The sequence below is a fragment of the Diceros bicornis genome, chromosome 22 (assembly GCF_020826845.1).
Source record: "Diceros bicornis minor isolate mBicDic1 chromosome 22, mDicBic1.mat.cur, whole genome shotgun sequence".
NCBI lineage: Eukaryota > Metazoa > Chordata > Mammalia > Perissodactyla > Rhinocerotidae > Diceros > Diceros bicornis.
This window is the reverse complement of record NC_080761.1, coordinates 29631596-29648174: the sequence shown is the minus strand read 5'-3', so window position 1 is coordinate 29648174 and position 16579 is coordinate 29631596. Positions and strand designations below refer to the sequence as shown.

Genomic DNA, 16579 nt, shown 5'->3' with positions numbered 1-16579 from the left:
TCAATCAACGTGATACACCACATTAATAAAATGAAGAATAAAAATTACATGATCATCTCAATAGATGCAGAGAAAGCATTTGACAAGATACAGCATCCATTTATGATAAAAACTCTGAATAAAATGGGTATAGAAGGAAAGTACCTCAACATAATAAAGGCCATATATGACAAACCACAGCTAATATCCTTAACAGTGAAAAACTGAAAGCTATCCCTCTAAGAACAGGAACCAGACAAGGATGCCCACTCTCACCGCTCCTATTTAACATAGTATTGGAAGTCCTAGCCAGAGCAATGAGGCAAGAAAAAGAAATAAAAGGGATCCAAATTGGAAAGGAAGAAGTGAAACTGTCGCTATTTTCAGATGACATGATTTTATATATAGAAAACCCTAAAGAATCCACTAAAAATCTTTTAGAAGTAATAAACACATACAGTAAAATTGCAGGATACAAAATCAACATACAAAAATCAGTTGCATTTCTATATGCTAACAAGAAGTAGCAGAAAGAGAAATTAAGAATACAATCCCATTTAGAATTGCAACAAAAAGAATAAAATACCTAGGAATAAACTTAACCAAAGAGGTGAAAGATCTGTACACCGAAAGGTATAAAACACTGCTGAAAGAAATAGAAGACACAAAGAAATGGAAAGATATTCTGTGCTCTGGGATTGGAAGAATTAACATAGTTAAGATGTCCATACTTCCTAAAGCAATCTACAGATTCAATGCAATCCCTATCAAAGTTCCAACATTTTACATAGAAATAGAACAAAGAATCCTAAAATTTATATGGAACAACAAAAGACCCCAAACTAAAGGAACCCTGAGAAAAAAGAACAAAGCTGGAGGTATCACACTCCTTGATTTCAAAATATACTACAAAGCTATAGTAACCACAATGGCATGGTACTGGCACAAAAACAGACACACAGATCAATGGAACAGAATCAAAAGCCCAGAAACAAACCCACACATCTTCGACAAAGGAGCCAAGAGCATACAATGGAAAAAGGAAAATCTCTTCAACAAATGGTGCTGGGAAAACTGGACAGCCACATGCAAAAAAATAAAAGTAGACCATTACCTTACACCATACACAAAAATTAACTCAAAATAGCTTAAAGACTTGAATGTAAGACCTGAAAATATGAAACTTCTAGAAAAAAGCATAGGCAGTATGCTCTTTGACATTGTTCTTAGCAACATTTTCAAGCACCATGTCTGACTGGGCAAGAGAAACAACAGAAAAAATAAGCAAATGGGACTACCTTAAACTAAAAAGCTTCTACACAGCAAAGGAAACCATCAACAAAACGAAAAGACAAGCTAACAACTGGGACAAGATATTTGCAAACCATACATGTGATAAGGGGTTAATCTCCAAAATATATAAAGAACTCATGCATCTCAATAACAAAAAAAACTAACAACCCAATTACAAAATGGGCTAACGACCTGAACAGACATTTTTCCAAAGAAGATATACAGATGGCCAACATGCACATGAAAAGATGTTCAACATCATTAACTATCAGGGAAATGCAAATCAAAACTACAAGGAGATATCACCTCATGCCCATCAGAATAGCCATAATAAGACAGGAAACAACAAGTGTTGCAGAGGATGTGGAGAGAAGGGAACTCTCATACACTGCTGGTGGGGGTGCAAACTGGTGCAGCCACTATGGAAAACGGTATGGAGAGTCCTCAAAAAATGAAGGATAGAGGGGCCGGCCCGGTGGCGCAAGCGGTTAAGTGCGCGCGCTCCGCTGTGGCGGCCCGGGGTTCGCTGGTTCGGATCCCGGGCGCGCACCGACGCACTGCTTGGTAAGCCATGCTGTGGCGGTGTCCCATATAAAGTGGAGGAAGATAGGCACAGATGTTAGCCCAGGGCCGTCTTCCTCAGCAAAAAAAGAGGAGAATTGGCGGATGTTAGCTCAGGGCTGATCTCCTCACAAAAAAAAAAAAAAAATGAAGGATAGAACTACCATACGATGCAGCTATTCCACTGCTGGGTATCTATCCAAAGAATGTGAAAACACCAACGCGTAAAGATACATGCACCCGTGTTCACTGCAGCGTTACTCACAATAGCCGAGACTTGGAAGCAACCTAAGTGCCCATCAAGGGACGAATGGATAAAGAAGATGTGGTATATATACACAACGGAATACTACTCAGCCATAAGAAATGATGACATCCAGCCATTTGTGACAACATGGATGGACACCGAGGCTATTACACAAAGTGAAAGAAGTCAGAGGGAGAAGGTTAAACACCATATGCTCTCACTCATTAAGTAGTAGATAAGAACAACAACAAACAAACACATAGAGACAGAGATTGGATTGGTGGTTACCAGAAGGGGGCAGGGAGGAAGGTGAAGGGGATAATTAGGCACATGTGTGTGGTGATGGACTGTAATTAGTATTTGGGTGGTGAACATGAGAACATGATGTAATCCATGCAGAAATAGAAGTATGATGATGTACACCTGAAATTTATACAATGTTATAAACCAATGTTACCACAATAAACAAACAAAACAAAACAAAAAAAAGAAAAATGAACACTGCTTAAGAAATTCGTGGGATACCACCATGCATATCAACATATGTATAATGGAAATTCCAAAGGAAAGGCAAGAGAAAGGAGCAGGAACAATATTTGAAGAAATAATGGTTGAAAATGTCCCAAATCTGATAACGACATGAATCTAACCATTCAAGAAGCTTAGTAAACTCCAAAGAGGATAAATTTAAAAAGATCCACAACAAGATACGGTGTATTCAAACTACTGAAAGACAAAGAGAAAATCTTGAAAGTAGCAAGATAAGTGACTCATCATATAGAAGGGATCCTCAATAAGATTAGCAGCCAATTTCTCATCAGAAACCATGGAGGTGGGCCGGCCCCGTGGCTTAGTGGTTAAGTGTGTGCGCACCACTACTGGTGGCCCGGATTTGGATCCCGGGCACGCACTGATGCACCGCTTCTCCGGCCATGCTGAGGCCGCGTCCCACATACAGCCAACTAGAAGGATGTGCAACTAGGACATACAACTATCTACTGGGGCTTTGGGGAAAAAAAAGGAGGAGGAGGATTGGCAATAGATGTTAGCTCAGAGCCGGTCCTCCCCAGCAAAAAAGAGGAGGATTAGCATAGATGTTAGCTCAGGGCTGATCATCCTCACAAAAAAAAAAAAAAAAAAAAAAGAAATCATGGAGGCGAAGAGCAGTGCGATGCAATATTTCAAGTGCTGAAAGGAAAAAAAGGGCAATCAAGAATTCTATATCCAGAAAAAGTATCCTTCAAAAATAAAGGAGAAATTAAAAGATTTCTAGATAAACAAAAGTTGAGGGATTTTGGCACAAGTAGACCTGAACTACAAGAAACACTAAAAAGAGTCCTTCAGGTCGAAATGAAAGGACACTAGACAGTAATCCAAAGCCATATGAAAAAGCAAAGAACACTGGTAAAGGTAACTACATAGGTAAAAATAAAGCCAGCAGTATTGTATTTTTGGTTCAGAAAATCTTTTTAACTATATGATTTAAAAGACTAACGCATGAAACAATAATTATATATCTATGATATTGGCATACAATGTATAAAGATGTAATTTGTGACAACAAGAACATAAAAGGGGAGGGATGGAGATGTACAAGAGCATAGTTTTAGTATGCTATTGAAGCTAAGTCATTATTAATTCAATCTAGGTTGTTTTAAGCATAAGATGTTAACAGTAATCCCCAAGGTAACCACTAACAGCTAAAACATAGAAGAAGAAATGAGAAGGGATTAAAAACGGTACACTGCAAAAAATTAGTTAAACACGAAACAAGGCAGTAACAGAGGAACTGAGGAACAAAAATGATATGACACATTAGAAAACAAATAGCAAAATGACAGAAGTCCTTTCTTATCAGTAATTATTTTAAATGTAAATGGATCAAACACTCTAAGTAAAAGGCAGACGTTGTCAGAATGGTTTAAAAGAACACACGATTCCACTTCCAAGTCTTCTAAAAGAGACTCACTTTACTTTGAAAGACACAAATAGGTTGAAAGTGACAGGATGGAAAAAGATACTCCACACAAATAGTAACTAAGAAAAAACTGGGTGGTTATAGTATTACCTGGCAAAATCTTTTAAATAAAAAATTGTTACAAGAGTTAGAAGGATATTATCTATCGATAAAAGGGTCAATCCAACAAAAAGATATCAAAATTATAAACAGATACTCATGTAACAACAGAGCTCCAAAACATACAAAGATGTTCAGATGTTTCAGAAATACTGAAAGAACAAAAGGGAAAAATAGACAGTTCTACCATAATGGTTGGAAATTTCAATATCCCACTTTCAATAATGGATAGAACAACTAGACAGAAGATCAGTAAGGAAATCAAGAATCTGAACAACACTGTAAGTCCCTTAGATCTAACACATATACTGAATATTCCATCCAACAAGAGAATACACATTCTTTCTCAAATGTACATGGAACATTCTCTAGGACAGAACATATGTTGGACCACAAAAATGTCTTAATAAATTTTAAAAGATTGAAATCATAAGAAGTGTCTTCTCTGACTACAATGGAATGAAACTAGACAACAATAAAAGAAGAAAAACCAGAAAATCCAAAAATATGTGGAAATTAAACAACATCTCGTAAACAACCAAAAGGTCAAAAAAAACCAAAAGGGAAATTTGAGACTAATGAAAACGAAAACACACGTTGTGTGTGGGATGCAGTGAATGCAGTGCTCAGAGGAAAATTTATAGCTAACATGCTTACATTAAAAAAGAAGAGATATTTCAAACCTATAACCTAACTTTACACCTTAAGGATTTAGAAAAAGAAAAGCAAACTAAACTCAAAACTAGCAGAAGGAAGTCGGAAGGGATTAAAGATTGGAGTGGATACAAACAACACAGAGAACAGAAAACCAATACAGAAAATCAGCTAAAGCAAAGTTCTTTGAAAACATCAATAAAATTGAAAAACCTAAGAAAAAAAGAGAGAAGAGTCAACTTACTAAAATCAGAAATGAAAGTGAGGACATTACTACTGATCTTAGAGAATTAAAACTATTATAAGAGAATCCACATACTTAGTTAACTTGAATTCCTTTCTCTTCTGAACATATATAGACTGTCTTAAATAACCAGTGGAGGCAGATGACGTTTAATAACTCAAAAAGCAACCTAGACCACAATAACAACTGCAAACTATTAAGAATCTACTAACTCATTTTTCTCCTTTTATAGATACACAAAAGCATAAAAAGTAACTCAAAAAGTGGCTTTTCCAAAGTCATTGCCAGTAAAAAGTAGAACCTGGATTGGAACGGAGGTGTCTCTAATTTCAAATGCCACTCTCTCCTCCACATCTGTAAACTGCTGTACATTTATTCGAGTAGGTAATATCAGTCCAATATCATAAGAAAGCAGGAAAAATGAAATTAAGCTAATTTGAGAAGTTTTGCTTTAGTAATGTATTCTTCATGCATTAAAAGTAAAGTTTCCTAGTTTTCCATTCTAATGAATGCAAGGCATTCATGTCAACAAGTGGTCCCCAAAGGGCAATGAAAAACGAAATTCTTCCATGGTGTAGGTCAACTACTAGTTGACCTACTAGTTAGGTAGTTAACTACCTAACTAACTAACTAGTTAACTAGTTGACTAGTTAACTTCCCATAGCCTTGAAGAGGGAGTACTTTCCCATCAAACTGACAAAAATAAAACATCAAACTACATTACTCAAAAACGTATCATAAAAATTATTGAGAACTCTTAAAAGAAAAAAATTTGCCTTTAATGTATGTCAAGTATGCTTTGGAGGGCTAAACAAGGTGATACAGAAAACTGTCACTATGAAATTAAACTCAACAGGTATTGATGTCAACAAAGTCTATTGTCCAGGAGATCTCAGATACTTTAAGTGCCAGCTAAAGAAAATAATACTGCGGCAGCAATGCGGCAGATAACCTGATGGACTGGAGGAGAGGGAAGACGGACAGAAACTTCAAGAGTACAGCTAATTATACAGTGTTTTTCCTAGCAACATAACTTACCTAAGGTCTATTTTTCCTTCCAAGTATAGCTCAAATCTACTTATCTACAAAATTTCCCCTGACAACTTAGCACTTTCTCCTGAAATGCTACTACCACTTTTGGAGACATTCACTCACTTGGCATTTGCCACTTTATACTGCCATTAACTTTATTTTTTTTATTTTTTTATTATTTTTTTTAATTTTTTGTTTATTGCAGTAACATTGGTTTATAACATTGTAAAAACTTCAGGTGTACACCATTATATTTCTATTTCTGCATAGATTACATCATTAACTTAAAATACTTCTCTCTGCATTAGCATCTTATACCTTTTCAGCACCAGGATAGCCAGTGTCTTACAAATTATAGTAGATATACATAAGTGTTTGAGGATGATAATGAAGAAGAATTTCATTCCAGATTTTCAAATCTTTTTTCTCCCAGTTTTACTGAGGTAAAATGACACAGAATTGCTATGTAAGTTTAAGATACACAACATAATGATTTGGTATATGTATATATTGTAAAATGATTACCACAATAAGATCAGTTAACATTCACCACCTCACATAGTTACAATTTCTTTTCCTTGTGATGAGAACTTCTAAGATCTACTCTCTTACAACTCAGATTTTCAAATTTTAAAATGATTCTGGAATGTGCTGGGCTTGATCTAGGGAGTCCTGGTAGTGCTAGGTGAATTCTGGGACCAAGAGGCTTTGGTTCTCCAACCACAGTTCTGGAAAGACTCAGAACGGTTTCTTTCTTCAAACTCCATACCTCATAATTCATCATTTGCATTCAATACAATTGTTTACTAGAATATCAGTAATGAAAGTATTTCTGGATGAAACAAAATGATATCTTGGATGTGCTAAAACATACACCAGTGGAAAAAAGACTGAAAACTGTTCACACTGACTGACAGGCACATAGGTGGTCACTCTATTACCATACTAATAGAGTAACTGGTACTTAACTAACTCTCCAGAAACAACAAAAAAATTCAACAAAATACATGAAACAACCATATTCAGACACTGGATAACAGGCAGCGTAGGACTATGATCTTGAGTGAAGGGAAACAAACAAGGTTTTCTGGTAGAAGTCATTTTCCAGACTACCAGGGTAGAAGAACTCAAGTGGAGTAGAGCAGTCTCACTGAGGAGAAAAAGACTAAAGTTCAGGGAAGCAGAAGCAGCTGTTTGTGGAACAGAGTACTAGAGAGGTAGGAGATATAGAAAAACAGCTCTAGAAACCTGCAGGGGTTCCCCATGAGTCTTGCTGAATACTAAGCTATGCATATATATGGTGAAACACCACAAGGCCAGCCTAAGAATAACTACTAGGGTTTTAGGCTGCATAGCTCATAAAGGGCTGGGAGACATTCCAGTTCTGACCAGCCAGAGCGAAGAGACCTCATTAAAGACCCAGGACATTCAGTAGAGAGCTCAGAAGGGCTATGCTAGCCTAGAACACACCCTAAAAACAATACAAACAAGCTTTAAAAGGATCAGGAAGATCTCCACCCGACTGCCACCCAAAACAAACCTCAATATTCTTTAAATGAAAAGAATAAAAGACACTCAACTGTGTAATACAATGTCCACCATCCAATATAAAATCACTAGAAATGTGATACGACCCAGCAATTCTACTCCTGGGTATTTATTTGCCCAAGAGTTATAAAGCTAACTGGAGACTGAAATTGGATTGGAATCTTAAAAAGCAGACAAAGTTCACAATTTCACTTTTTACTCTTTATATATGTCTAATTGTTTGTTTGTTTTTATAAGAATGTATTCATAGATTACCAGTGTAAATTTTTTAAAAGTGCTATGGGATTGTATATGAGGAATCAGCTATTTCTTGGGCACAAGAGAGGATAGGAGAGTTGAGGCCAAAAGCTTTATAGATAAAGTGTTTGACTTGAGCTTGAAAACTAAGTCAGAGAGCTTTCTTACATAAAAAAGATAGTGAGGGAAGCATACCAAGTAAAGCAAACTGCAAATGAAAAGAGGAATTAAATTACATAGGAATTGTTGGTTTAACGTGCTAGAGATAGGGGAAAATGAGCTTCTAAATGCTAGGCCAGAGCTCTTGGACTTTATTTTGTGGGGACTGGAGAGCAACAAAAATTTATGAGATAAGGGATGAATATCCAGAATACAGAGAGAACTCCTAAAACTCAACAACAAAAAAGCAAAACAACTTGATTCAAAAATGGCAAACAGACATTTCTCCAAAGATGTACAAATGGCCAATAGGCACATGAGAGGATACTCAACATCACTAATCATTAGGAAAATGCAAATCAAAACTAAAATGAGATACCACCTCATACTAGGATGGCTACTATGAAAAAAATAACGAAAATATCAAATGTTGGCAAAGATGTGGAGAAATCAGAACCCTTGTACACTGTTGCTGGGAATGTGAAATGGTACAGCTCTTGAGGAAAACAGTATGCCAGTTCCTTAAAAAATTAAAATTAGAATTACCGTATGATACAGCTATTCCACTCTAGGGTATATAAAGAGAGGAACTGAAATCAGGGCCTCAAAGAGATATCTGAACGCCCATGTTCATAGCAGCATTATTCACAACAGATAAAAATGTGGAAGCAACCCAAGTGTCCGTCAACAAATGAATGGATAAGCAAAATGTGGTATATACATACAATGGATATTATTCAGCATTAAAAAGGAAGGAAATTTTGACATACGCTAAAAAATGGGTGAACCTTGAGGACATTATGCTAAGTGAAATAAGCCAGTCACAAAAAGATAAATACTGTATGATCCCACTTATATGAAGCATAACTGTACACTTAAAAATGGTTACAATGATAAATGTTATGTGTATTTTACCACCACAAAAAAAATGGAAATAAAAAAAAGTTTACTGATAGGATATTTCTAAAATAATGTTACTCCAGAAAGTACTGATGCATAATGTTAGTGTTTTTGTATCTTTAGATACAGGTGTTGAAATGACTTAGAATAAAACTAACCCAAACTTAGAGCCAGTCCTGATGGCCTAAAGTTAAAGTGGTTAAAGTTTGGTGCTCTCACCGTTTCAGTGGCCCAGGTTCATTTCCTGCTCATGGAACCACACCACTTGTCTGTCAGTTGCCACGCTGTGGTAGCAGCTCATATAGAAGAACTAGAAGGACTTACAACTAGATATATACAACCATGCACTGGGGCTTTGGGGAGGGAAAAAAAGAGAAAGATTGGCAACAGATGTTAGCTCAGGGCGACTCTTTCTTACAAAAAAAAAAAACACTAACCCAGACTTTAAAAAAAAGTTTGAGACAGGAATCACATCATCAAGTCTCTGTTTTGAAAAATAAATCTGGTTATCAATGCAAAGGATGGATTTCAGGAGAAAGAGACTAGAGGAAGAGAATGAGTTAGTAAATAAGCTTTTCGATAGGCAAGGAGAGGCCATGAAAGCCCCTAAAAAGACAAGTGAGAGTAAAATAGAGATAGGCAAATTCTAGAGACACTGGAGGGTTGTAATCAATCAATACAACTTGATTACCAAAAAAATATGAGAAGTGCAGAAATAAAGATTACAAGGTTTTCAACATCACAGAACTGTATAAAAGATCATGGTAACTGCAATAAATTTTAGAAAAGCAATAGCATGTTTGGCTTGGTAGGGAGGATATGAACTAGGTTTAGACATGATGAATTTGAGGCTGCCCACAGGGACATCTAAATGGATTTATCCTGGAAAGGTAGGCCTGAAGCTCAAGAAAGCGGTACTACATTAAAGAAACAGATCTGGACTTCATCCACATCTAACGAATAATTAAAGCCAGGAAGAACATGTAGAACAGAAAAGAACTCAGAACAAAACCCTAGTGAACACCAAAGCATTATTTTAGGTACCATATGTTAAAAATTTAAGGTGTTGATTTAAACCTAATGATCTTTATGAAGTAAATGGCATTAACTCCATTTTTCAGATGAGTAAAAAAAAACTCAAAAAAGTAAGCAACATGAGTAATCCTGAAAGCTAAGGAAAGTCCCTGAAAAATTTTATGTAGGGAAGTGGCAAGTAAAGTTTATGTTAGAAAATTTATTTAGGGTAAAATTGTAAAACATGGATTAAGAAGATATTACAATAATCCAGGAGAAAAGTGACAAAACTCAAACTAAAGTAGTGTTGCTAGGAAATTAGGAAAAGACATGAGGGATACACATAAGGTAGAATACATAGAACATATAGAAGGTAGAATATACTGTACTTGATACAGACTGGCTATTGGAGTTATTAAGCTGGTGGTGGTTGTCAGTGCTGTTGAGTTGATTCCGAATCCTAGTGACCCTGTGTACAGCAGAACGGAACCCTGTCCAGTCTTTTTGCCCCACCCTCTCACCTTCTGGTGCTCTATCAGACAATGCTCTGCTGCTGTTCATAAGGTTTTCATGGCCAATACTTTCAGAAGTGGGTGGCCAGGTCCTTCTTCCCAATCTGTCTAGTCTGGAAGCTCTGCTGAAACCTGTCCACCATGGGTGACCCTGCTGGGCATTTGAAATACCAGTGGCATGGCTTTCAGCATCACAGCAACACTCAGCCACCACAGCATGACAACTGACACACCAGTGGTGTGTTTCCCTGACCAGAAATGAACGAAGGGCACAGCAGTGAGAGTGCTGAATCTTAACCACTAGACTAGCCCTGTAGCAGGAAGAGCAAGTCAACTCAAGTAAATGGTAGTGCCATTTACAAAACAAGAGAATTACCTATAGGCTTTCCCAGGATTAAGTTACTTAAAAATCAGAATGTAAGTTTTCATTTTTACATTTAATAAAAAATTTCTCCCTTCTGACTTTTTAACTGTTAAGTTATTAGACAGGACCTAAAGTTTATTCACAATACTATCTTCTTAATAACTTTCTTACTTGCTAAATCTCACCAATCCAGAATGCTCTTCCCCTGAGTATGTTTTGTTTCCTCATCTCTGAGATCTTTTTAAATGTCATCTTCTCAGTGAAGACCCTGACCACTCTATTTCAAGTGGTGTCCCCACTCCCTATTCCCTTTCCCTGCTTTATTTTTCTCCATAGAATGTATCACCTAATTTGTAATGTATTTTACTTACTTATCACCATCTACTAGAAGAATATAAACTCTATGAGTTTTTTTTTTCTTTTCTCCACTGCTGCATCCCCAGTATCTACAACAGTCCTGGAGCCTGATAAAATTAAATACTTAAATGGACAGACGGATGGATGAAAACAATTTTTCAGAAGAGTTTTCTGAAAGAGGTAGTACCTTTACGACCAGCCCTTTTATATTAAAAAAAAAAAAAAAAAAAAAGCTTTCTCTTTACATTATTATACATTCAGACAGCCTTCAGTCTGATAAGAACAATGTGTAGGGCTCTCTGAACTGGGCAGATCTTGTAACGCTTCTATCATTTTCTGGAGTCATGTGCCAGTCTCAGAAGTGTGGTCAACAGGGGAACAGTTTTCACTGCCCAGAATTTATACAATAATATCGCTATCAATTTTATTAGAAGTGATCATACAACTATGATATAAGCTAATGGACACATAAATGATACAAAGTTCAATAGCTAAAGGTTATACATGTACATTTATAGAATATATACTTGTTGAAATCAAACTACACTTGTGATGTTTGGAGAAGATCTAAAGGAAATAAAAATGTTAGGATAACTAACATACTTTGTCAAGTTCATAAAGTGAACTTAAAACAAGGTATATCATTAGAAATAACTTTCTAAATCTATAGAACCTTAAGTGGAAAAAGACAGTTAAAGTTTATTCTCCAGAAAACTAAAACTCAATACAATATATTAGCAAAAAGAAAAAAAACAAATGTTGAGGGAAACTTACACATCTGTAACTAATTCAGACCTCTTTTCTCCTCTAAATTTGATGTAATTTACTAATTGTTTCTATTCCTTAAATGTTTCTGTTCCCTTCCTTGCAGGTTTCTCCTGCAAAGAAGTACGATGTTTGAAAGCGTTAAGTTGTGTTGAGGTTAGAAATTGCTAACCTCAATGAGTTATTCTCTTCTTGCTTCCTTCTTACCACTAACTCATGAACAGTCAGCTAGTAAGAAGTCTCACAATCTAATGAAACACGTTGGGGTTGTTGGCAGAGGAGTGGGAGGTTTGGGTTTTGACAGTTGCTTTGGAGTGATTATTTTTCAGTGAAGAAAATATCTATATCTTTAATATTTGATAATTAAATGCACTGAGAGTTTCAGTAATTATATATATATATATTTTAAGAACTTTGGCCTCAATAAAGCTGGTCTCTGACAAAAAAGAGGTTAACAGTACGAGTAGAAAAATAGAAAGAATAAGGGAAAAAATAATCTCTGCTCTCAATAAAGTATACATTATGATGACACACTTGCTGAAATTACTTTCATTATGATAAAATTAAATATGACTTTCAGTTTTCAAGATCTACTAAACCATAAACACATGAACACATTCTAAAGCTAAACACAAACTATATCTGATTTATCCCTGGCCAAGTTTCCTTCATTAGTTTCACTGCAAGTTCCAAGACATGAAAGAAAAAGCCAAGACGACCTTCAGTGGACAAGTTTGTCCACTGGTCTGTGTAACTAATATGAAGAGATATTTTAATATATAATGGAATTTATAAAGAGACAAGAGATGAAAGAAGTAAAAATTCATTAATCAAAGAATAAATGACTTTTGAGGCTGCAAGAGTCATTTATTAAAGAGTGCCATCATTGTTGAAGACTGACTCCCCAAATCAACAGGAAGGATGCTGGAAACAACACTGTATAGGAAGCTATAAAAGATTATAAGGGCATTTGACCTGTTCTAAGATGAAGCATAACGAAAAATGATATGCAGTCTGAGGTTAGGATGCTGTCACATAATACAGGAAAGTTGAGACACTCTAGGAAAACTCATGTGATGAAATCACAAGATTTAGAGAACAGAAACATGAGACAATAGTGTTTCTATAATCGAGAAGAGGACAACTACTGGCCTCAATAATGCCTCTGTTCTTCAGGACTATTATAAACCACTCCAGATCATTTCTCCTTTTTGTTTTTAATTCCCTACTCCGCAAATAAATCCCAAGGTGGTAGATGGCTAGATGGGTATAAATAGGGTTGAGGCAGTACAGTATTGGTGGTTAAGAGCACATTTTGAAGCTACAGCACTCATGTCTGAATCCTGGCTGTGCCACTTTCTAGTGTGTGACCATGCGTGAGTTACTTGGCCTCTCTGTGCTGCAGCTTGTATAGTAATTGTACTTAATTATCTCACAGGGTTGCTACAGGGATTAAATGAGTTTGAAGAGTGCCTAGAACAGTGTCTTGAACTGCAAAAGTGTTTACAACGGCACAGATGTCAAAATTAAACATTTTTTTAAACTCTCCTTGAACCCTTATATGAACCACTATTTTCCAGGTTTTAAAAACTTGAACACATACAATCCTCCAAACAATTGAAGAAGAAAATATTTTTTTTTTTTTTTGAGGAAGAATGGCCCTGAGCTGACATCTGTTGCCAGTCTTCCTCTTTTTGCTTGAGGAAGATTGTCCCTGAGCTAACATCTGTGCCAATCTTCCTCTACTTTGTATGTGGGACGCTGCCACAGCATGGCTCGATGAACAGCGCATAGGTGGGTGCCCAGGATCTGAACCTGTGAAGCCCAGGCTGCTGAAGCAGAGCACACAAACTTAACCACTACACCACCGGACCAGCCCCCTAGAAGAAAATATTTTTATTCCTATTTTACAAATAGGTTCTACAGAAAAACTAAGAAACTTACTAGACTAAGTAATCCAACTAGAAAGTAGTCTAGCACAGAAATACACAACAGGCTGACTCTAACCTGCTCTGTAAAACTATTTCCATATAAGAGATTTTGTTTGATTCTATGTAGCAGTTACTAGAAGTTAAACTCTGGGAAAGAAGTACATTATCAAGTTAAATATAAAAAAATTAAAAATCACTTAATACATAATATATATTTATATATAATATATAAAATCACTTAACAGAAATGAAGTAAAAATTTGGTGAAGGAAAAAATACATTAATGGCAATAGCAGCTGTCCTTTATTAATCTTCCCACGAACTAGGCACTTATCTAAACATTTAATATGCATGATCTCATTAATCCTATGAAATAATTACTATTGTTATCTCATTCTACAGATGAAGAAACTGAGGTTTTATGGGTATCAAATAACTTGACAGAAGTCATACAGCTGAAAAGCAGCAGAGCTGACATTCAATTCCAGGTCTATATGATGCCAAAGCCTAACCCTTTAACCACTATTCATGCTGCTCTAAGGCAATATGCATTTTATTGAGCCACATATTGAAACCCAAAATCTTCAATATAGTGGAAGAATGACCAAATTAAAAAAAACAATAATGCTCTTTATTTAGTTCTGTAGCCTAACATATACAGTCAAACACACCAAAGCTCATGTACTGTCAGGACTACTACTTAGTTAAGTGGTGTCCCCTGGAGACTTAGAATCAGAAGGTAAGAAACTCTTTTTAAAACTTCTCTGGAACATAAGAAGTGAGTCTCAAAACACTACTCCCAAACACTGTGAGCACATGTAAATCACGTTACTGAGCTGAAATAAATAGTATTTTTCACCATTTCAAGTGATCCTATTTCCCTATCCTGCCCATCTATAATAGTATAAATTAATCAAATCAAGTTCAGGTGATTCTGATTATTGCTCTTTACTTACAGGAGCATGTCTAAATCATGGGTTTAGATGCAGCAGTTCACAATGCACAAGTATATGAAATTGTAGACACAGATTATAACAGTTCTTCAAAAGACTCACAAAATTATCACTTGGAATGAAAAAAATAATAAGCTCTAAATTACCCACAAAACTGAATTTAAAATTTCTAAACACATCAACTTCTTATCACAATGGCTATACCATTTTAAACAGTACAATTTATATGCCAAAAGGGTTTTTGCATTAAAGATTTTTATTGAAAAATAATCATATTATGTTAAATTCCATCATCTGAAGAATTTCTGTACTTTACAAAAGATTTCCAGAACTCTACTAACATCTCAGTTAATACCGTATTTATTACAAAAACAAGTGGCTATAACATCAAGAAAATCCAGATAGTTCCTTAAGATTTATGATAAAGGGATCTGACCTGCGTTCTACATGGCCTACATTATTAGCCTTTCCCAAAGGGTATTCTCAGAATATTAACAAGGGTTAAACAATTTTCATAATGCAATTTTTTTAAATGGTGGCTTTCTTTTTATTTTGTTTTAGATTTTTCAAATACATTGATTTTTTTTCTTACCACATTAAATACAATGTATGTATATCAAAAATTTTGAAAAATTCAAGAGCTGAAAGAAGTTGAAAAATCACTACAGTTTTACCATTCTGGAGCAATTATAGGATAAATATACATATTACATTGTTCTAACTTTTTTTCTTTTGATGATTTTTGTTGTTTGTTTCATAAAGTTGTGGATACATACACAGTTTAGTATGACTTGTTTCTTCACTTGGCATTATAATATGATCAGGTTCTCAAATATATAAATTTTCTGAGACATTATATTTAATGACTGCATATTATTTGAGGAGAAGAATGTACCACAGTGAATATGTAAACCACTTCTCTATTATCACACTTTTGTGTATATCTACTATTAGAAGCATACAAGAACACATTTTACTATTTCTCCACTAGCACTGAGTAATAATTAAAAAAAAAACTTTTGATATATTAAAATGTGTAGGTTTTTAAAAAATTTTGTTGTATTTAATCTTTTGTTTAGTTTGAGTTACTAACACAAGTTTCTTTTGTGTTTGTTATCATATTTCTTCTTATCAGATTTCTTTTACCTATTTATCTTTTGAAATCTTTGTTTCTTAGCAATTTATATGACTCCTTTATATAAAAATAGTAAGCCTTGCTTTTATTTACTGCAAAATTTTTCCTTAGTTACTTGTTCTTTTTATGTTGTTTTTTTCCTGTGAATTTTCAGAAATTTAAACTTTCATATAATGAAATCTATTTTCATATAATGAAATCTCATAGGTATGAAATATCCTATATACTTACTAAACTTTGGCTGTCTTTTAACATCTAGAAATGCGATAAATATTCTTTTATATTTTCATTCAGCTTTAATGGCTTGATCTTTTTTAAAGATGTCCTGCTCTAAAATTATATGTTCTTTTATTTCAAAAGTTCTTTCAATAAGAGGTTCTTTTATTTCAAAAGACAAAATAAATAAGGAAAAAAAATGATGCAAAATACACAGAACAACTTAAACATCAAAAGTCCATGTTCCCTCAAATTCTAACTAAGAGGTAAACACTGTTTGGGGTACATATTTTTTCGGTGCATATACAGAAATATACAGAAAAAAGTGCCTGTAGCTTACTGACATTTCACCTCTTCCCCTCATGATCTTGTAGCTCCTCCCCAATGAGGAGTGGAGAATG

At 35.1% G+C, this 16579-nt stretch overlaps 1 protein-coding gene across 2 annotated transcripts in view; it reads right to left on the bottom strand.

Annotated features, from left to right (window-relative positions):
* Positions 1–16579, bottom strand: part of RIC1 (RIC1 homolog, RAB6A GEF complex partner 1) — a 155070-nt gene that overhangs the window by 63534 nt on the left and 74957 nt on the right. The gene's annotated exons all lie outside the window — the stretch shown is intronic.